Source organism: Medicago sativa, chromosome 5 (assembly GCF_051527215.1).
Source record: "Medicago sativa cultivar Bolivia chromosome 5, Bolivia_mono, whole genome shotgun sequence".
In the NCBI taxonomy this organism is placed as follows: Eukaryota; Viridiplantae; Streptophyta; class Magnoliopsida; order Fabales; family Fabaceae; genus Medicago; species Medicago sativa.
The window spans coordinates 68493987-68517820 of record NC_140753.1 but is presented as its reverse complement, the minus strand read 5'-3'; the positions used below and the strand labels follow the sequence as shown (position 1 = coordinate 68517820).

The 23834-nt window shown below is 35.1% G+C and overlaps 1 pseudogene; it reads left to right on the top strand.

Annotated features, from left to right (window-relative positions):
* The first annotated feature begins 3370 nt into the window (after positions 1-3370).
* Positions 3371-23834, top strand: part of LOC146924358 (histone acetyltransferase HAC12-like) — a 49784-nt pseudogene continuing 29320 nt past the window's right edge.

Sequence of the window (23834 nt, the reverse complement as noted above, 5' to 3'; positions counted from 1 at the left end):
TTGATAATTAACACTCTCCATACACATAGTCATCCAATTTATCCATCTGTCATGAAATCCCATTTTACACATCACCCTCTTTACATACTCCCACTCCACTCTATCATACGCCTTACTAATATCTATTTTCAAAGCCACTTCCCCTACCTTTCCTTTCCTCTTGCACTTCATATGATGTATAATCTCATGGGCAGCCATTACATTATCAATGATAGAACGACCCTCAACAAACGCCGATTGTTCTTGAGATATGCACTTCTGTAATAGTGGTTGAAGTCTATTTGCAAGAACCTTTGATATAATTTTGTAAATAACATTACACAATGATATGGGCCTAAGGTCTCGCATAGTCTCCGGATTATCTTTCTTTGGTATTAGAACAATATCGGTATCCATCATTTGAGTTGGGAATGAACCACTATTCAACCAAGAAGTACCAGCATGATATATTTCCATGCCGCACAAATGCCAAAATCTTTTATAAAATGCCGGATTCAGCCCATCTGGACCAGGAGCTTTATCTGAATGCATTGAAAATAAAGCCTTTTTGAATTCAAAAATGCTAAACTCAGCTAGAAGCTTACCGTTGTCATCTTCTGTTACCCGCTGATTTATGTACTCCAATGTTGAATTCACCATGTTTGTTCCATTACCGAACAGCTGCGAGAAATATTGATGAGCAACTCCACATAAATCTGGTTGTGCTGTGACTGTTTCACCATCATCCCGTGTCAAGCTCATAATATTGTTACGCCTCCTTTTTGCACTTGCCATAGCATGAAAGAATCTAGAATTTGTGTCACCATCTTTTAGCCAATAAACTTTTGATCTTTGCTGCCAGTAAGCCTCCTCTTGCGCTAACAATCTTCCCATCTTCGCTCGGATTTCCTCATACCTTTCTATCTGCGCCATTTGGACACTACCCCTCAGCCTTTCCATCTCTTCCCTACACTCTTCAATGGAGTCTCGGTATTTGTCCCTCAATTTGCGTCCCCATTCATTCAACTTCTCGGTACAATTTTTCAAACGGGCTATTACTTCACCACTTGGCTGCTGCTCCCAGCTTCCAGCAACCACATCTTCGAGTTCCTCTTCCAACAACCAAGAATTTTCAAACTTAAAATCCTTAATTCCTCTTCTTCGTTGTTCCTCATGCAGCTTAAGTAAAATTGGAAAATGATCTGATCGGTGTGATATAACATTATGAAGTGTATTTTGAGAGAATATGTCGCACCACGCCTGCGTTGCCATTGCTCTGTCAATTCTTTCCTCTTTCCTGTCTTGACCTCCCCTACCTTTCACCCATGTAAATGGATACCCTGTCAGCCGAAGATCAACCAGTCTACAATCCTGGACAGCTTCTCTAAAACCTCTTATCCTCCACGGCGGATGATCCACCCTGCTTCTTTTTTCTTCATTTGACAGCAAATCATTAAAATCTCCCATAACGCACCATGGTAATGCATTATCCTGTGATAGCGTCCGAAGTAAGTCCCAAGACTCACGTCTACGTTCATTTTCTGGATATCCATAAAAGCCAGTAAGTCTCCATTTTGGATAATGTGGATGAATCACTTCCATGTTAATAAAATTTGAAGAATAATTGATGAGATTGCAAAGGCTGCTTCCAAAAAATTGCAAGACCCCCACTCCTCCCAATTTTGTCAACTGCAAATGAAGCATCAAACCCCAATCTGACTCGAATTTCTTCTATTCTGTTTGCATGAACCAAAGTTTCACAAAGAAAAAGGACATCTAACCGATACTTTCGGGCCAAATCTCTTAGTGTGGGAACTGCACTCGGGTTGCCCAATCCCCGGCAATTCCAACTCATAATACTCATTGTTAGATGAACCTGCACTCGGGTTCATCTAACAATGTTAATATTGTTAGGTTGAACACTTTCATCTAAGTTAGAACCAAACACATTATAGTTGTGTGTGATTTTTAGATAATATTTTCATTTCGTCTAAAAAAAAGAATATAACAATTTTTACTTTGTTTTAAATAAATTTAAAATTAATCTCTAAATTATAACATTATTAAACATAAAATCATTTTTTTTATAAGAATTTAATTTATATATATCAACTGTGAATTTTTTTTATTATTTTCTTATTGACAAAAGTTAGTGTGTTAGTATTTTTGTCCCTTGACAAGATTCAAACTTGGTCCTTTAGATTTTGTTTAGGAGTTTGGAGGAGAGTGGAAAAGAGGGTTTTGAGGTGAAAAATATGAGAAAAAATAGAGAAATCTTTCACATTTTTGAAAAAATAGTTTTAAAAAAAATGATAAACATCTATGATTACTATATTTTTAATTTTAAAAATATTATAACAACGTAGATTAAATTTGAAAAATTCATATAAACCTTCTAAAATTCTCAAAAGTCTTCTGCAATACAACTTTTGAGTTTCTCAAATGAGGAGAATTATTAGATTTTGTTTATTCATATGCTTCCTACACTTGCTCATTCTTTTTTTCTTTTCTAAAACTCTTCTCTCCCTTCCCCTCCAAACTTCAAACAAAGCTACTTCCTAACTCCTTTAATCTCTTAGGTCAATCAAATAAAAAGAGATGCAATATTTGTATATCCTCTTTTATATATAGCATATGAATAAACAATCTATGAAGACACAGTTTTCATTAACGTGAACTTATACATTAACATAAAACCTTATTTATTTGCATAGCTCAAAATTGATGGAGGATTGTTCAGCACGTTAGTTATAAATCCATGGATTCACTTCACTTAAATTTACATGAAAACCTAATAACAACCGTTGGATTAGAAACAGTCAACGTCTACGATGTTGATTAATAACAATGATGATGATGATGATGATGATGAAGGGTTCCTAGAATCTTTGAGACTTTGTGATGAATCCTTGTTTTTTTGTTTTTAATTTTGGACAAAAAAGAAAAAAAAGAAAGAGGAGGATTTTAATTGTGACAATGGAGTGAAATTCAAATAGGGGCTCTGTTATTTTGAGTAACTTTGTCTTCTTTGATTATCTTTTTCGTGTTCATCCCGAATCATGGACTTTTCTACTTTAATATTTGATCTTTGATTATATGATTTCAGATTGCCGTTCACGTTGGTATTTATATATGCACACTTAATTGTAAGCTTGTTTAAATTTATGTTAATCATGTTTTCCCTCTTTATTAGTTTATAGCACATCAAGAACATTGTTGTAATTTCTCTAACTTATATTTGTTGATTATTTCTTGTGGCTTCAGAATTTAAATAGCTTCTGATAAAGCGAGAAGATGCTTGCTAAGGGTTGTCATCTTGGTGCGAACATGGAGAGAAATACCAAAACATTCTTCATCAGTTATCTCAAACATTCCATGAAAGGAAGCATATATGAACCATGAGACATTGAAACAACGTGTGGCAGCTGGACTGGATGATGCAATATCTTTTGCCGTCGCTTATTATGGCGTGCAACCTTCTATTGCTCATGAGCTTCCTCCTTTGCCCGAATCAATATTCCCCACATTTTCTGATACGGATATGCTTTATAACGTAACTGTTTCTGGTGGTGGAATGTTCCTCAACAACATGCAAATAATTGTACGTGAAAATTAGATTGTGATTTCTTTTCAAGTTTCAATCTTCCTGACCTCTGATCTTGTATAGACTTCAGCGAACATCAACCACAGAAGTTAGATATAAACCACAAAAGACAGAAAATGATGGAGTCTGGTTGTGATGTCTCTTTTCAGAAAAAGCATGTTATTATTATTATTGATGATGATGATGATGAGGAGGATATTCAAGGCAGAACTGTACTTAGCCAGGAAGGGGCAGATGATCTTGACACTTTTTTTAACAGAGTACAACTGCGGGCGACAACGACACATACCAACTATCTGCAATGAAAGATCTTCCCTTTACACCTGCACAAATATTTTGCTCATGCTGTGGGAAACCATCAAGCGAAAAGCAACCTATTTCGGTAGAGAAGGATAAGAATTTGATCCAGAGTGTTGCTTTTGCTCCAACTGCTATAAGAAGTCTAAAGGCGGGTGCATCACACTCAACAGGACATCTGTTTCAAAGATACTTCTTGAACAAAGACAAATGATGAAGTAATTAATGAACCGGTAAGTTTTAAGGAAAATGATAAACAACACGAAAAAGTCAAATGCAAGAAACACACGAAAGTTATTTTTTCATGCCCACCTACCCGTGAATTCCGCAAATTACCGAGATTAAAGTTTCTCCCTTAACTAAAAAATTGACACGTTAGCATTCTTGCATTTCTTGCGTTGACTTTTTCGTACAGTTTAGCACTTCTCAAGTTTTAATACCCTTTACTATATAATTCAGCTTGATATAGAGAAATTCAAACTAACTCTATGACTGTTATTTATTCTAGTGGGTTGAATGCAATAAATGCAAAAGATGGCAGCATCAAATATGTGCACTCTATAACAACGAAGCAGATTTGGACTGCAGTGCTGAGTATGAATGTCCTTTATGCCGCTTAAAAGAAATTGAAAATGGAATGCACATTCCGTTACCAAATACTGCTGCTTTTGGTGCTAAGGACCTGCCAAAAACCGTGCTTAGCGACCATATAGAGAAAAGACTTTCTGAGCGTCTAATGCAAGAGAGAGAGAGAGAGAAGAAAGGCAGCAAATCGAAGGGAATGAGAATCTTGATGAGGTAAGACTAAGAAAAAACTTCTAGTGGGTTGAATACTGTACGAATATATATTTTACATTTAATTAAGTGCCATTTATAGCCATTTACATTTAATTCTAATTTCATGATTCCTTTTCTCTCTACTCTGAATCCCTGAAATCTCTAACATGAACCATGGTTTAGAAATTAGCATGCATGTACATGAACATCAGATTTTTTAACAGTTTCTTATTCTTATGCAAGTAAATTGAAAATAGTAATCTACCATAAATAGTCATCTTTATTTATTATTATTATTGATTTCAGATTCTTACTTATTGAATATCTTTGTTTGATTTGTCATTCATGACTCCAATGTAGATTGTAGTTGCGGAAAGTCTCACTGTTAGAGAAGTGATATCTGTTGACAAACAACTGACAATGAAGAAACGGTTTCTGGACATCATTCCAGAGGAGAATTACCCTGCTGAATTCTCTTATATATCACGAATAAGTTTAAAGTGTTAATAGATGTTATTTAACATATTAGCTTTATGTCTATTCTATTTCAGAAGATTAAATAACAGAATTTCCTGTGGTTTCAGGTTATTATTCTATTTCAGAAGATTGAAGGAGCAGATGTATGGATATTTGCAATGTATGTCCAGGACCAGGAGTTTGGCTCAGAATGTGGCATTCCGAATCAACGATGTGTGTATATTTCATATCTTGCTACATACATGCATGTGCTCCTAAAAAAGGGGATGATTACATTCTACATTGTCTTCCCAAAACTCAGAAGACCCCGACGGATGATAGGCTACAGGAGTGTGTGTGTTGAATTTTCATAAGCTTGTGTAACCATTGAGTATTTATATTGTTTGTTTGTGCGGGTATATATCAATACTTACAAAGGCCACTAAAGAAAGGCGAAGGCTAGCGTGGGAGAGTGACTTAGGTCACTCACGGTGAGTGAGTGATCTGGTCCGTTAGATTATAATAGACCATCATGGACATTCTACATTGTATATTTTAATTATTTTATCATTTCCTATTTTCTTTTGATTCTGTCTCATCCTTCTGAGTTCTGACTCTCTCTACCGCTGGGACCCACACCATTTTTTTTCCAACAAAACACCACTTGTTACTAGGCATGGCAATGGGGCGGGGTGGGGACGGGTTTTACCTTCCCCGTCCCCATACCCGATTCTCGTATATTTACCCGTTACCCTACCCATACCCAATGGGGATGAGAAATTGAATCTCATCCCCGTTCCCGACGGGTTCGGGTATCCCCGCCCCATCCCCGTCTCCGAATTGAATAATTTTTTTTAATAAAAAATAGAAGTTTTTTTGCATCCCAAAAAGCAACGTTGTAATACATTATCTAACAATACACTCACTTTAACATTTGTTAGATGAAATGATTTAGTTGATCCTTTAAATATCAATCGTAGTTTTTATTAACATAAAAATTATCAAACAAACTAACGACATATCACATAAAGTAATTTTTTACATTTGGGACGTGTTTGGGTATGGGTTCGGGGTGGGTACCTATATACCCGTTACCCGTTCCATACCCGTAATTTGAAATCGGGGAAAACCCATACCCATACCCAAACCCGGTCAAAACGGGGAAAACCCGTCAAATTGGGTTTGGTTTGGGCGGGTAACCGAGGGTCTGAGTTTTGTTGCCATGCCTGCTTGTTACATTCTCTTTCCATCATTTTTTGAGTAAATAGTCAATTACCTCTGAAAATGTAAGTTTTGTCAATTATCCCCTGAAATTAACAAAACTTCAATTACCCCTCTGAAATTGCATAACGTTAATCAATTTACCCCCTCCGTCAAATTTTTCTGTTAGTCAACATGACGTTTGGCAAATACCCCCTAAAGTTTTGCACTTATGTGCTAAATGCCCATTGAACTTGAACATTTATATATTTTTGGGTTAATTATGTTTTTGGTCCCTACAAAATTGCGACCTTGTAACTTTAGTCCTTACTTAATTTTAATAGCATTTTTAATCCCTACAAAAAAAAATTTACTTATAATTTTAGTCCCTGCTAAAATAAATTTTGTTTAATTATCCTTAAACTCTTAAATTTTTTAACGATTCTTTTTATACAAGTTTAGAACACTATGAAAGGTTCATTTACTAAAATCTATAATTTTTTAACATGAAATAAATTAAATATGAATTTTTTAAAACGACAAAAGTTTAAGATATAAGTAACAAAAATATGGACGTAGAAATCAAATTTTTGCGATATTTTTTTTGGAGGAACTTTTAATAACGTTCTTAACACGCCTGTAAAAAATTGTTGAAAAACTTAAGAGTTTAAGCATAAATTAAACAAATTTGGATTGAGTAAGGACTAATATTGAGTGAAGATTTTTTTTGTAGGGATTAAAAATGCTATTAAAATTAAGTAAGGACTAAACTTACAAGGTCGCAATTTTGTAGGGACCAAAAACATAATTAACCCTATATTTTTTTCTTATCCTTAATAGTGACTGCATTATCACTGAATTGTGGAACATATTAGCTAAGTTTTGACGGTATACAACCATATATGTTCCTTTAAACGATCAAACATTAACCATGTATTAGAGTCTATTGATATGAAAGTCAGCATAGTAAAGTACAATCACACTTGTCACATGGAAAACTAATACATGTCATACATAATGAAGCACATAAATAATATAGGGTTAATTAAGTAAATGGGCCCTATAAATATTCAAAATTTTGTTTTTAATCCCTACAAAATAAAATCACACTTTTTAGTCCCTATAAAAATTTTCACCAGCATTTTTAGTCCCTATAAAATTTTTCCATCAGCATTTTTAATTCTTAAAATGCTTAAGAAAAATATCACAGGGACTAAAAAATGTGATTTTATTTTGTAGGGACTAAAAAAAACTGTGAATATTTACAGGGACTAAAAACTTAATTAACCCAATAATATACGATTGACATAACCAAGAATTACCAAGATGTCAAAATATATGACTTTGCTATTGCTAATTTTAACCACACCAAAAATTTACACTTCTTTATATTGTGAGCGGTGCATACCACCAACACACTTCTCTCACTTTCAAGAAAAAATACATAAACTTGTTACTTCTCTCACTTTATAAAGGATCTTGAAGGAATCATGGTCTTGACAAGATAGCCACCATCCTTTTGATCTCTAATGGGGTGAAGGACAACTTGAAAAAGAAAAACAACATCTGATGTTGGAACAAAGAAATACTTTTATGTTTGTTTTGTAAATATTCTTGAGTTTTGAACATTATTGTAGGGTTTACCAAATACTACCAATTTGTTCTACCATACTACCAATATATGGTTGTATATCGTCAAAACATAGCTAATTAACTCCACAATTAAGTGATAATGCAATCACTTTTAAGGATAAAAAAATAAATATAAATTTTCAAGTTTAGGGAGCATTTTGCACATAAGTGCAAAACTTCAGGGTGCAATTTCAAGGAGATAATTGAAGTTTTGTTAATTTCGGGAGGTTAATTGACGAAACTTACAATTTCGGAGGATAATTGATTATTTACTCATCATTTTTTTTGTGTTAGTTTGGAATTTCATCCGCACCCAGAACTTTTCTTTTTGTGTCCCCTTTATTTGGATGGATTGTGAACCTTACCATTCTGTTTGATTCTTCTTTCTGGGTTCATGTTTACATTTTATTTTTATATTTTTGAAATGAAGGGGAACTACATTTTATGCTTCCTGGTTTTGTTGGATTCTTCATGTTCATGTTTTTTTTTTATTTTTTTGACAAGTCTTCATGTTCAATCAAGACAAAAAAAATTGAGGAAGAAGAAGAAGAAGAGGGGGAATTACAACCTGAGTGTCTTTTTTTTTTTTTTTTTTTTGAAAGGACAGCCTGAGTGTCTTAAAAGATGAAATATTTACAAATCTTGAGAAATAGGAAAAAATTCAACTATTTTATTCCTGTAACGCCACTCTTTTGAACAAAATTATGAAATAGTAATTAAAAATCAAACAAGACAACACTAAAATTACTCAAAAAAACTCATAAAGAAAAAATTAAAAGAGCGTAAACGTGAAAATTGGAATTTTATGGAAATAGAAAGAGGAACGGGAGGGGGCATAGTGAGAAAAGGGAAGAGATACCCATTTTAATATTTGTTAATGGAATCGATGGATTCTAAGGGAATGGTTGAAACAAAATTCAGCCTGGTGTCAAAGATGAATCCAATATTTTCTTTATTTTGTTACAAAAAGAAAAAAAAAGATGGTTCCAGTGGTGATTTGTTTGGTTTAACACAGTCTCAACAGAAACGATAAATGTAGGCGTAGAGAGAGAAGGAAATTCAGAATAGGATGTAGCATTCAGGTGTGTGTAGTGCATCATAATATCCGTGGACGGTCATAATCCAACTACTAAACACACTCATGCACCATGCGCGACCTAATCTGCTCTCTCACGCTAGCCTTCGCTCTAAAGAAAATGTAGTTGTGAGTTTAACCAACATGTATGATCATTTGTTTGTTTCTATTGAAACACAGTACTCCAAGGTAACCACTGCTCATCTGCCGTACTTTGATCGAGACTGCTGATCTGCTGCTGCTATGCATCAAGCTGAGATCATTGAAAAAGAGTGTGGAGGAGAATATGGAAATACAATGAAGAAAGTAATGAAATTTAGATCTTTAAAGGCCATGGGATATGTCAATCCTCCCAAAATGAGAGAGAATGAGAGAGAGGTGGAGTCACAAATAGAGAGATGGGACAATTCTTATATAACGTGTATTCCACTGCCGTGTAATTTTATAATGGAAAATTCTATGGTGAAGTCATGAGAATGACTTTTCTAATGAAGTTAACACTATAACATCAAAAACGTAGTGAGTAGCACCCCACTGTACAGTGGCATCAAAAGTTCAGTCCTCATAGTATCATCAATTCATCAGATTAACAAGACTATACACTTAATCTAATTTTATCCTACCTTGTTTTAAGTGTAACACCCCACAAGTAACACTTAAAACTATCACATAATATCATCAACTCTGTATGCATGTTAAAGATGCCAACGATAAAATAGTAACCGTAAGTCCAAGATGTTGCAAGCATTACTAGATGAATTACTATTGATCATTAACCAGTAATCATCAATTTAAAAATGAATCAAACATTAAGATCAAAATTAACTTTTCCAAAAAAGTCAATTTTTTTACTGCACCATAGAAGCTCCCTTTTATAATTAGGATTGAGATTGTGTTTTTATTTAATAAATTATTAAATAAAAGAAATTTATTGCTTTAAAATTCTAAAATAAAATTATTTTTTTAGTTTCTTTGGTCAATAATTATTTTTATTATAGCAACCGATATTAGACATATTTAAATATTTGTAAATTTTTATTAATTTAAATCTTTATCATTTAAAAAAAATAAAACGATATATTAATATAATCTAGTACTGGGGTAGATTGTTATTGACTTTCATATTTTAATTTACTCCCTCCGTCCTAAAATGTAAGCAAAAATTGATCAACAAAAGATAAGATAATGTATTTGGTTCATTTTGACCAATTTATGCATATGAGGAATGCTATGGACAACCTCTCTAACACTCTCATATGCACTCCCTCTATAATTGGTCCACATCATCATATTTTAAAGACTCATTACCTAAGAACCGGCTATACTGGTTTACATGGAGAGAGAAAATACACCCTTTTTTTTCCTTTCACTTTAAAACAAAAAAATTGGCACATGCCCTCCGTTCCCACTCACCACCTGAGAATCAAACACAATCTCATGGGAAATTCTATTTTTTTTGTACTTCTGAGAAACTTCTTCACCAATTTAAAATTAAATCTTTGCATATTCACAAAGAAAAGAAAAAACGGGTTATTTTATTTTCCCCAAAGAATTAGTTCTTTTTTAAACGTTGTCTCTCTCTAGATCTCTCTCCATAGTTATCTCATTTGCAGCAACCACATACCCATACAAACAAAATATAGTTGAATCTAACTTCTTCAATTCAATTCAATTCAGTCTCCATATTTGAAATTCCAACACTCTAACGATTTTTGTTGAAGAATACAGCCTTGCTGCAAAGCAGCCATTTTTGCCACACTAAAAAATGCATCATTTATTTTCCAGAAGACGAGACAACAATTTTTGAGAAGACGAGGAAATGATTTTAAAGTCATTATTTTTTATTTTAAAATATATTAAACAAAATTGAAACAAACCGGTTGCCTGTTGCAAACTTTTCAATAATAGACACGTGGGCCAATCACTGCGCAAGTATTCAAAAGAGTGTGTTCAAGCGACTGCTCCTAGCATCGCTCTATGCATATACATAGATTAATATTGCAATAGCCTAACTTTTTTCCCTCTTAAAACAAGAGAATCAATTTTATATTGTTGTGAATGTATATTCAATTTAATAAGTCTCAACTTTATTTTTCATCGCTTCTACTGTTCTACATCAATTTAAATTTTTGAAATGCCACATTGATGTTGCATTCATCAATTTAACTTTTAAATATATTGGTGGATCTATCTAATTTAAATATATTTTTATATGTACAAGTAACTTTTAAAGATATTGAGTGTTTATTAAGGACTAATTTTTAAAAATAATAAAAAAATGAGTAATGTGTACAAGATCCACTTAAGTATCCAAATTGGGGGGGGGGGGGGGGGGGGGGGGGGGGGGTGATCATTTGTAACTCTTTGTTGTTTAAGTGTGTTATGTAACTCTTTGTAACTCATACAAGAATCATTTGTTTGGTTCACGAGTTGTTTAAGTGTGCTATGTAACTCTTTGTTGATTACTATCTACATTGATAACAAAAGTAGTTATAATTGGGAAAGGGCTATGTAACATAGATTATCTTTTTTTAAGAATATAGTATTCTTTGAGAACTACACTAGAGTATATGATCAACCTATAAATTACAACAAAAATGGATAACATCTTCGAAAACCTGAGCTTGTACAATGACGACATGTAAAGCTGTATTATACATTCTACATTCTACGCTGCCGAAGAATTTACAATCCAAGAACAAGTGATAACCCAATTCTGTAACCACACCGACTCACACAAAGCGGAGAGTCTTCATTAAGGATGCTCTCGTCAAAATAAATTGTCCTTGATAGAAAGTCGATTTATGAGAAGCGTCAAACAAACACAAATATTTTCAAAGGAATGCCCTTATGTCAAATAAGATATCAAACATGTGAATTTTTAAACAAAACATAATAAATATCATTATGAAAAAATTTAAACAAAACATTATAAATATCATTACAAAAAAATACATTATTATTTCTGAAATTAGTTCAAACAGAAAACACAAATAAAAAACAAAAATTAGTTCAATCACGACCCACAACAAGTTGGGTCATATCGGCACTAACATATTGGACCACCCCCATTGTTTCACCAAACTCGCTCACACCATTTCTCTCTACCTCAACCACGATCAACCGTTGTGGCTCACAAACTGATATAAATGGGTTTCTCCTCCGACGACGACCAACCTCATCCACCAAAACTCCACAAAGCCTCCAAACTCCACCCTCCACCACCATTAAACCATTCCATGTCGAAGATGTCAAACTTGCAGTTCTAGCAATTCAATCTCACGCTCCAAAAAAAGAGATTGTCGCCATTTTCGTTCTCCTCGTCGTCTTTCTCCTCATCTTAATTCCCAATATACTCGTGCCAATTCTCCACCGCCACGTTCATCTCTAATGCATATATTTTAGATGGTGATTGAAATCCAATTTCAAGATAAAGTGGAAAAATGTTTTGAGTGGCGTTCTAAAGTGGAAAAATGTTTCGAGTGGCGTCTTACAAATATAGTTTTTGGAAAGGAGTTTGACTTTGAGAGTGTGTTTTGCATATTTGGGGAGCCCTGAAACCATTACATTCCACGCACCGCCAGATTGTCCTTGGTCGGTAACCGGTCACGCATAAGTGTTGAGTATTTGGGTATTGACTTCATTGTTGATAAAACAAATACTCGTGTATGTTGGATACGATGTTCCAACATCTTGGCACGGTTCAGTGTGCCCGGTTCATGTGGCTTGGTTTACGCAATCTTTATCTCAGTAAGGAAACCTCGCCCTATTTCTTGTTCACCAAGCAGCGCGTTATTTCCCAGAATAAACTGGAAGATTTGTTTCGAAAATATAAACAATATTTTAGATTTCCTTGGTGGTGGTTATGGAAGTTCCTAGAAATGTTCCTACTTTTTAGGAGTTACCATATTTGTAAAATATATTTTCAAAACAGATTTTAGAAAATATATTTTCTGGAGAATATTTGTTTCAACATATTTCTGAAGAGAATATTTGATACAAATATATGTTTAGCCTATTACGAAAATGCACATGCTTTGAAAGGCTATAAAAGGAAGACTTGTACCCTAGTTTTATTTACCAATTCAAGAATATTGGATTGAGTCATTAGTGTTTCAACTCGTGCCGTATTTGTGAGCCTCTCTTTGTATCTCATGATGCATCGAGATGGACCTTTAGTTGAGTTGTAATTTATCAAAACCATCGATTTGTAAAAGAATAGATTTTTAGGGTTTTGAGTCGTCTTCCATGTATTCTACTCTTGTATCATGTTGATGCAGGTTTAGAATCTTTATTGTGTTCCTTCTTATGTCGTGTTAGATACTTGTTTAGGACTGGGTTTGTGAGTATTGATACTCATGTGCATCAAACCGAAGTTGTGAAACAAGGTTTGGTTGGTTGTGTTGGAAGGTAACTTCTACTTTTTATTGTGTTTGAGGTCTGATAGGTCACTGGGGCAGTGACTGACCATTAGGATAGTGAGATGGGATCTCAGATCTAGGAGTTCCTAGGTTGAAGTCTAGACGGGTAGGTCCTAGGACATATAGTGTAAACGAGGAGTTTGCTGAAAGCTATTGAATATGGACTACACTAGTGGATTTCCTTCCTGGCTTGGTAGCCCCCATATGTAAGCATGTTGTGCTGAACTGGGTCAACAAACTCTCAGTGCCTTTTACTTTCCTGTCGTTTATTTTGCTGTTTGTTTATGCTTACTGCCAGAATGATGTTGGAACATTAATCGAAACATCTGCTTCCTGCGGATCTGGATCTGAAATATCACATAAAAACAACTTATAACTGATGCGCTAAAATTCTATATCTGTTATATTTGCCTTAATCTGTCTGTTTTCTGCTAGCTCGATGTTAAAACATCTTACTCGACATTCTAATCATAACATCGTATAAAACACATGAAAGCTAGCTTGCCGGAATTTCAATTGGTATCAGAGCAGGCACCCGACCTGCTACTGGGTGAGCTCTAAGGAAGATAAATTATGGACTCGTGGACAGATTCAAGGAAGGAGGTAATTGAGTTGTTCTTTTATTCATATATATATATATATATATATATATATATATATATATATATGCCTATTAAGGGGAATAGTATGGTTTGTTCTGATAATCTGATGTTGAAGGGGAGCATTACTTTTAACCAGCCTGATGATGTCATGATACTGGTTTATTGAAGTATGGCTGGATGTTGGTTTGTGTATTATGGTGAACTGATGTCATACCATATGTTCTAACACCCTACTGTGAGAATTTATTTTTCTCTGATATTGGTTGCTGGTGGGGGTTTATTTCTCTCTAGGTTTCTCTGTGAGGCTGGTTCTATCTCTCTACTACTGTATATGCCTCTGATGTTCTTGGAAACGGTTCAACATGTCCAACTATGCATTACTATTATTTTAAAGATGTTCTTTTGAAGTAATGCTGAAGCTTGTTACTCTCTTTCAAGATGAATTCTTGTGTTTAAATGAAAGAAGCTGGTGGCAATGGTTCTAACCTTGTGTGGAGGAAGGAACTGTTAAAAGAACTTAATGTTGAACAAGATGTTCCAACACTGGGATATTTGAGTACAATTGAGATTCTGAAGAACACCATGCTGAATAGTGGGATGCTGGCCCTTGAAGGAAAGCTGATGAAGGAGCTTCTGGTGTATATCTTTTTTGTTTCTGACTATCCTCTTAGCAAGAAGTTCCTAAAAGCCTATGTTGGAAGAGAATGTGTCAACTTCTTTCACAACACCATCAGCAAGTTTCCTGGGGATGAAGAGATCTATATACCTGAGTTAGAGGTGACTGATAATCAGTTATGCACGGAGATCATTGCCAAGCAGGTCAAAGTATTGCCTAAGAAGAAAAAGATTTCCTCTGCAAATTGTCTGTGAAGTATGCTATTTCCAACAGGATTGTTGCAGCAAACTGGTTCCCTACCACTTGATAGACGTTTGGCAAGTGCACCAAATACTATCGAAGTAGTAAAAATATCGATCCCACGAGGACGGTGTTAATCTCAATTCAGCAATAAGGTTAATATTTAGGATGTGTAAAAGTTATTTTGTTTGCCACTAGGCAGTAGATTTGATTTGCGTAAAAAGTAAATAAACATAAAATAAAGATTTGTTAGAAAATAAGAGAGAGATGAGATCAGATTCTTCGAATCCTCTAAGTTCCCCTAATTGGTCTACTGCACCTATTAGTTATGAATCCTCTTCTAATTTACGATGATTAACAAAATAGCCCTAATCAATCCCTTGAGTTAGGACCCTCTTCTTAAACTACAGCCCCTAATTCCTTAGGTGGTCTAATAATTCTTGAAGGTTTTACCGAACGTTAACCTATTATCACTAACAAACGATTATCTATTCCTAGACTAACCCTGTTTATTAGAACAATTCAATTAGGTCTAAGTCGAAAGCCATGGTCAGTGGTCATTCGTTCTCACAAAATCAAGTTATATGTGATCAAGATATAAAAATCATTAAGAACAATTGAATTGAATAAACTAGAATTGAATTCATAAACAAAATAGAGTTTCACAGCAACATGTGTCAATTAGGGTTACAAAGATTCATCTCGGATCTAATCTCTAAGAGATTTAGCTACTCATAATCGAGTTTACAAATAGCATAATCAATGAAATAATTAAAACATACATGAATTGGTAAAAGGTTGAAGAAATCGCCCTTCTACCCGTCTCCGATGTCTCAAAATCGCACTTTGCTCTCCAAAATCGTAACCCTTGTTCTTCAGATTGAGTGCAGTATTTATAGAAGTCATGGGCCTGACCCGTCAAAATCGCGCCGCGCCTTGTATAATAGCGTGCCGCGATTTCCCTCAAACAGGGAGGTTGTAATTTCGCTTCAAAAATCGCAGCACGGCTTGAAATTGGCGTGGCGCGATTTGCTTCAAACAGACTTCAATATTTCAGCTTTTTGCACTCCAGAACAGTATAAATTGCATGAGAACTCTATCAAAATGTCACAATAAGTCCTAAAAATTACGTAATGACAGCATGTCATCACAACCCCAAACTTAAACCATTCCTTGTCCTCAAGGAATTTGCTTGCAACAGTGACAAACGACAGTAAAATAACAGTTACCTGACAAAACGATAGTACCCAAAAGTTCATTCTCCTTCTAGCTAAAGATGAGCTAGTTTGACTTGTTCGCATCTGTAACACCCCGTTTTCCCGACTTTAAAATTTCATTTAAATCAGAGTATTCAGTTCAAAACGGAATGCTACATACTACTTAAACATCTAAAAAAACAGATAATAATAATTATCCTTCAATTCAACATCATGAAAATCTTAAACCGTTGCAGCGGAAAATAATTCAACATTTAAAAGTCTTGGCACGCAGGCCTTATTGGAAAATCTCATAAATTAGTTCATAAAAGAGACACGTAAGGAATAGAAGTAAAAGCAATCCCCCATCCCGTTACGTATCAGAGCACCTAGACACCAAGTGAGGAGTCCACTCACGAATGCCTCTAATCTTTATTACCTGCACATTACCCACGGTCGAGGCAACATATACGCAAAAGGGGTGAGATTTCATAATCAATACAGTAAGCATATAATCCAATAAAATGCATTTAACAACTTAAACATTAATACATATCAACAATTAACACTTAGCGTATTATTCATTTCATAACAAATACAATCATCAAATACTATTACTAATTTTCATCACAAATCATAATCAACTTAACACTCAACTTGACGACACAACTCATCTTGACCATGCAACTCTATCAACTAAACAACAGCTTAACAACTTAGACCATCATGAAGCTTCTTGATATGCAAATGCATGTGGTACCAATCAACAACAAAAATGAGCATAATAGGCTCTTCAACGTGTGAGCACAAAGGCTGCCGGGCCTAAAGCCCCCAACTTTAATGAGCACAAAGGTTGCCGGGACTAAAGCCCCCAACTTTAATGAGCACAAAGGCTGCCGGGCCTAAAGCCCCCAACTTTAATGAGTATGCAATGAACTCAACTTCCAACAACTTAGACAACAACATGAACAACTCATACGACTCATAATCATGGACAACTTCTTACAACTTACAACTTAGACCAACATATAGAACCTCATGACATTAATAACCAACTTTTAGGACAACATCTTGGATAGACTTATACAGCTTAATTCAGTAAGTGACATCAACATGGCAGCACAGAAACAACATCACAATATAACAGTATCAATGATAATCAAAAACATCTTAAACGTCTTATATAATCCACATAATACTCATATAACAATATCACATTTTGGCAAAAGCAACTACTACTATAACCCTTAATTACAATCCCTCTCATTAAGGTTATTGATTTGGGGTCTTACTATACATCTTAGGACCCCTTTAGAGACATAAAAATAGGTCAAAAAAAAAATAGTCTAAGTCAACACTTCATCGTGGCACGTTGAGGTACCATCGTGGCACGTTTGAACAGCCTAAAAATGGTTTTGTTTCTGGAAAAATCGTGGCACGTTGGACCTCCATCGTGGCACGTTCTTAGTTCGACAGACAACATCAGATTTTCTACCTTTCATGTTTTCGTGCATAAAACCTAAACCGTTAATCCGTTATCGATGCCGTTTTCGCCTACGCGCTCCTGACACTAAGCTCTATCATATTCTACAGGAAAATTCAAGTTTAACCCACTCAAAAAAAAATCGTTTTCCAAAACCCCACTTAGTCACTTATTCGCAAAAACGCTTAACATCAATATTTCACATGGAAATCCTGAATTCATCTATCCAAATCCCAAAATACTGATTTGAACATTGTTATAGGATTAATCTATGAACTGTAAATCATCTATACATAGTTTTAACAACTTCTATACTATCAATAGTCTATAACAACCTCAAAACCCTAATTCTTAAATTCACCGACACCTCATCTAATCACATGATTTTAACTTCAAAACTACTTCTGATAATCATCGTAGGGATTATCTAAGATCTACTTACAGTCTCTACATCAATCTAATAACTTTTCATCAATTAATCCTCAATCTTACTCAAAACCCTAATTTCTCAATTTTCACAAAAACTCAACCTAATCATGTTAAATTCATTCTATAGAATTATACCCTTAATAATATTGAAAATTAGTCTCACCCTTACCTGGTTATGATGAAATCGCAGCTCTCCCTCTAGTTCTCCTCTTCTCTGACTTTTCTCCCTTTTTCTCCAAAGCGTTTCACGTAAAAACGTTTCTAACTTATGTTGTTATATTTATTTCTCTTCATTACTCTACTCACCTCTAAACTTACTCTTTTCACCTCACAGCCCAACTTCTAATATTTTTATTTTATTTTTCATATCTTATTTTATTTAATAATAAAATAAGTCTCAACACCTCATAACATCTCTAAAAATCATAACATCGCATATATCACATAATTTTCAGATAAATTATATATCTCTCATAAAGTCACGTAAACCTCATAAATCACTTAAATTCATAAATCATATAAATATATATAAATATATTTCTAAATAATTAAATAATTTACGAAGGGTGTTACAACTCTCCCTAACTTAAAGAATTTTCGTCCTCGAAAATTTACCTCAAGCAAACAACTCTGGATAAGACTCCATCATCTTACTCTCTAGCTCCCACGTTAAGCTTTCACCAGTTACTCCACTCCAAACAACTCTCACTAGAGGTATCTCCTTGCCTCTCATTGTTTTCACCTTGCGATCATCAATACTCAAAGGTAAAGTCTCCACCGTAAGGTTGTCTCTAACTTGTACATCATCTCTCTGAATCACATGGGACGGGTTTGGAACATACTTCCTCAGCTGCGACACATGAAACACATCATGCAAATTCGATAAATGCGGTGGTAAACCCACTCAGTACGCCACCGTCCCGACTCTTTCTGATATCTGATACGGACCAATAAAATTCGGAGTCAACTTCCTTGACTTCAATGCACGACCAACACCGGTCGTTGGAGTAACCCTCAAGAACACATGGTCTCCCTCTTGAAACTCAAGGTCTTTCCTACGCTTATCATGGTAACTCTTTTGTCGACTCTGCGACGCTTTCATCTTTTTTTGAATCATTTTCACCTTCTCAGTAGTCTGTTGAACAATTTCTGGTCCTAAAACCACACTTTCACCTGTTTCAAACCAACACAACGGAGTCCTACACCTACGACCATACAAGGCCTCGAAAGGTGCCATTCAAATACTTGAATGATAACTGTTATTAAAAGTGAACTCTATCAACGGGAGATAACTATCCCAAGTTCCACCTTGCTCAAGTACACATACTCTCAACAAATCTTCGAGTGACTGAATCGTTCTTTCCGACTGACCATCTGTTTGGGGATGGTAAGCCGAACTCAATCTCAACTTAGAGCCTAAAGCCTCTTGTAAATTCTTCCAAAATCTAGAAGTAAATCTTGGATCTCTATCTGACACAATGCTTGAAGGAACACCATGCACCTTCGCAATGTCTCGAATATAAATTTCTGCCAACTGAGCTACAGGAAAACTAATATTGATCGGAATGAAGTGTGCCGACTTTGTCAATCTATCAACAATCACCCAAATGGTGTCATTCCCTCTAGGAGTATTCGGCAAACTCGTCACAAAATCCATGGATATACTATCCCATTTCCATTCTGGTACATCTAACGGTGTCATCAACCCAGCAGATTTCTGATTTTCTACCTTCGACTTCTGACAAATCAACAAGAGTACACAAATTGTGCTACATCACGTTTCAATCCAGACCACCAAAACAACTTCTTTAAGTCATGATACATCTTTGTAGCTCCCGGATGAATACTTAAGCTACTCCTATGACTCTCTTCATGAATCATCTTCGTTATCTCATCATTGTCTGGAATACAAATTCTACCTCAAAACCTCAACACACCTTGATTTTCGACCTTAAAGTCACTACCTTCGTTTTGATTACCAGCAACCAACAAGTCTACAAACTTAACATCAACTTTCTGCGCATCCCTAATACTTCCAAGAAATCATTATGAATTTTCAGCATTCCTAACTTAACGCTCCGAGTCGACATTTCACAAACTAAGCTCATATCTCTAAACTGTTCAAGCAATTCAAATTCCTTCACCATCATGGCAGACATATGTAAACTCTTCCTACTTAAGGCATCCGCAACAACATTAGCTTTACCCGGATGGTAATTCAAACTAAAATCATAATCCTTCAACAATTCGAGCCACCGTCGCTGTCACATATTCAATTCTTTCTGATCAAACAAATACTTCAAGCTCTTGTGATCACTAAACACCTCAAATCTCGAACCATACAAGTAATGTCTCCAAATCTTAAGGACAAATACGACTGCAGCTAATTCAAGGTCATGAGTAGGATAGTTTCGTTCATGAGTTCTCAACTGTCTTGATGCATAAGCAACAACTTTACCATCTTGCATAAGCACACCGCCTAAGCCCAATTTGGACGCGTCACAATACACCACAAAAGGTTCATCAGGTTTTGGTAAAATCAAAACAGGAGCCGTCGTCAAACGCTTTTTCAATTCATTGAAACTGTTCTCACAATGAACATCCCACACAAAGGTTTTACCTTTACACGTCAACTGTGTTAACGGAAGTGCTAACTTAGAAAATCCTTCTATAAATCTTCGGTAATAACCTGCCAAACCCAAAAAGCTTCTAATCTCCGTAACTGACTTAGGAGTCTCCCATTGTGATACTGCTTCAACTTTAGATGGATCGACTGCAATACCATTATCAGAAATAACATGGCCTAGAAAACTTACTTCTTTCAACCAGAATTCACACTTAGACAATTTAGCATACAACTTCTTCTCTTTCAGCACTTGCAAGACAGTCTTCAAATGCTCCGCACGTTCTTCTTCTGTCTTGGAGTAAATCAAAATATCATCGATGAACACCACCACGAAGCGATCCAAACATGCATGGAAGATGTGATTCATATACTCCATAAACACACCAAGCACATTACTAACACCAAAAGGCATCACCTTATATTCATAATGTCCATACCGCGTCCTAAAAGCCGTCTTCTGCATATCTTCATCTCAGCCAACTCAGAAGCTGCCATACGATAAGGTGTCATAGATACGGGCTTCGTTCCTGGAATAAGATCAATAGAAAATTCAACCTCTCTCTCCGGCGGCAGACACTTCCTGATGTGTCGGTCGGATCAAACAACAATCTCTTCAGGAAACTTCGGGAAATCCCCACACAATTTGCAACTTATCACTCACTGTTTGATTCTCAATAGACAGCGACGCCATCAACGAGAACATCAAAATTTCATCACGTGTTAACTGCTCCATCTGCCTAGTAGACAAAAACTTTGCTCCACTTCCTTCTTCGGCGGAAGAAAAGTACACCGTCCTACTAAAACAATTAATACGAACATGGTTGTACTCCAACCAGTTCATACCAGGTATTGGTTCTCTACATAACAATCAGCAATAAGTACAACTTAAATACAGTACAAGACTGTAAAACGTCATAACACGACTCTACTACTTGGCCGGACGGACCGACCTGCTCTGATACCAATTGTAACACCCCGTTTTCCCGACTTTAAAATTTCATTTAAATCAGAGTATTCAGTTCAAAACGGAATGCTACATACTACTTAAACATCTAAAAAAACAGATAATAATAATTATCCTTCAATTCAACATCATGAAAATCTTAAACCGTTGCAGCGGAAAATAATTCAACATTTAAAAGTCTTGGCACGCAGGCCTTATTGGAAAATCTCATAAATTAGTTCATAAAAGAGACACGTAAGGAATAGAAGTAAAAGCAATCCCCCATCCCGTTACGTATCAGAGCACCTAGACACCAAGTGAGGAGTCCACTCACGAATGCCTCTAATCTTTATTACCTGCACATTACCCACGGTCGAGGCAACATATACGCAGAAGGGGTGAGATTTCATAATCAATACATTAAGCATATAATCCAATAAAATGCATTTAACAACTTAAACATTAATACACATCAACAATTAACACTTAGCGTATTATTCATTTCATAACAAATACAATCATCAAATACTATTACTAATTTTCATCACAAATCATAATCAACTTAACACTCAACTTGACGACACAACTCATCTTGATCATGCAACTCTATCAACTCAACAACAGCTTAACAACTTAGACCATCATGAAGCTTCTTGATATGCAAATGCATGTGGTACCAATCAACAACAAAAATGAGCATAATAGGCTCTTCAACGTGTGAGCACAAAGGCTGCCGGGCCTAAAGCCCCCAACTTTAATGAGCACAAAGGCTGCCGGGCCTAAAGCCCCCAACTTTAATGAGTATGCAATGAACTCAACTTCCAACAACTTAGACAACAACATGAACAACTCATACGACTCATAATCATGGACAACTTCTTACAACTTACAACTTAGACCAACATATAGAACCTCATGACATTAATAACCAACTTTTAGGACAACATCTTGGATAGACTTATACAGCTTAATTCAGTAAGTGACATCAACATGGCAGCACAGAAACAACATCACAATATAACAGTATCAATGATAATCAAAAACATCTTAAACGTCTTATATAATCCACATAATACTCATATAACAATATCACATTATGGCAAAAGCAACTACTACTATAACCCTTAATTACAATCCCTCTCATTAAGGTTATTGATTTGGGGTCTTACTATACATCTTAGGACCCCTTTAGAGACATAAAAATAGGTCAAAAAAATAGTCTAAGTCAACACTTCATCGTGGCACGTTGAGGTACCATCGTGGCACGTTTGGACAGCCTAAAAATGGTTTTGTTTCTGGAAAAATCGTGGCACGTTGGACCTCCATCGTGGCACGTTCTTAGTTCGACAGACAACATCAGATTTTCTACCTTTCACGTTTTCGTGCATAAAACCTAAACCGTTAATCCGTTTTCGATGCCGTTTTCGCCTACGCGCTCCTGACACTAAGCTCTATCATATTCTACAGGAAAATTCAAGTTTAACCCACTCAAAAAAAAATCGTTTTCCAAAACCCCACTTAGTCACTTATTCGCAAAAACGCTTAACATCAATATTTCACATGGAAATCCTGAATTCATCTATCCAAATCCCAAAATACTGATTTGAACATTGTTATAGGATTAATCTATGAACTGTAAATCATCTATACATAGTTTTAACAACTTCTATACTATCAATAGTCTATAACAACCTCAAAACCCTAATTCTTAAATTCACCGACACCTCATCTAATCACATGATTTTAACTTCAAAACTACTTCTGATAATCATCGTAGGGATTATCTAAGATCTATTTACAGTCTCTACATCAATCTAATAACTTTTCATCAATTAATCCTCAATCTTACTCAAAACCCTAATTTCTCAATTCTCACAAAAACTCAACCTAATCATGTTAAATTCATTCTATAGAATTATACCCTTAATAATATTGAAAATTAGTCTCACCCTTACCTGGTTATGATGAAATCGCAGCTCTCCCTCTAGTTCTCCTCTTCTCTGACTTTTCTCCCTTTTTCTCCAAAGCGTTTCACGTAAAAACGTTTCTAACTTATGTTGTTATATTTATTTCTCTTCATTACTCTACTCACCTCTAAACTTACTCTTTTCACCTCACAGCCTAACTTCTAATATTTTTATTTTATTTTTCATATCTTATTTTATTTAATAATAAAATAAGTCTCAACACCTCATAACATCTCTAAAAATCATAACATCGCATATATAACATAATTTTCAGATAAATTATATATCTCT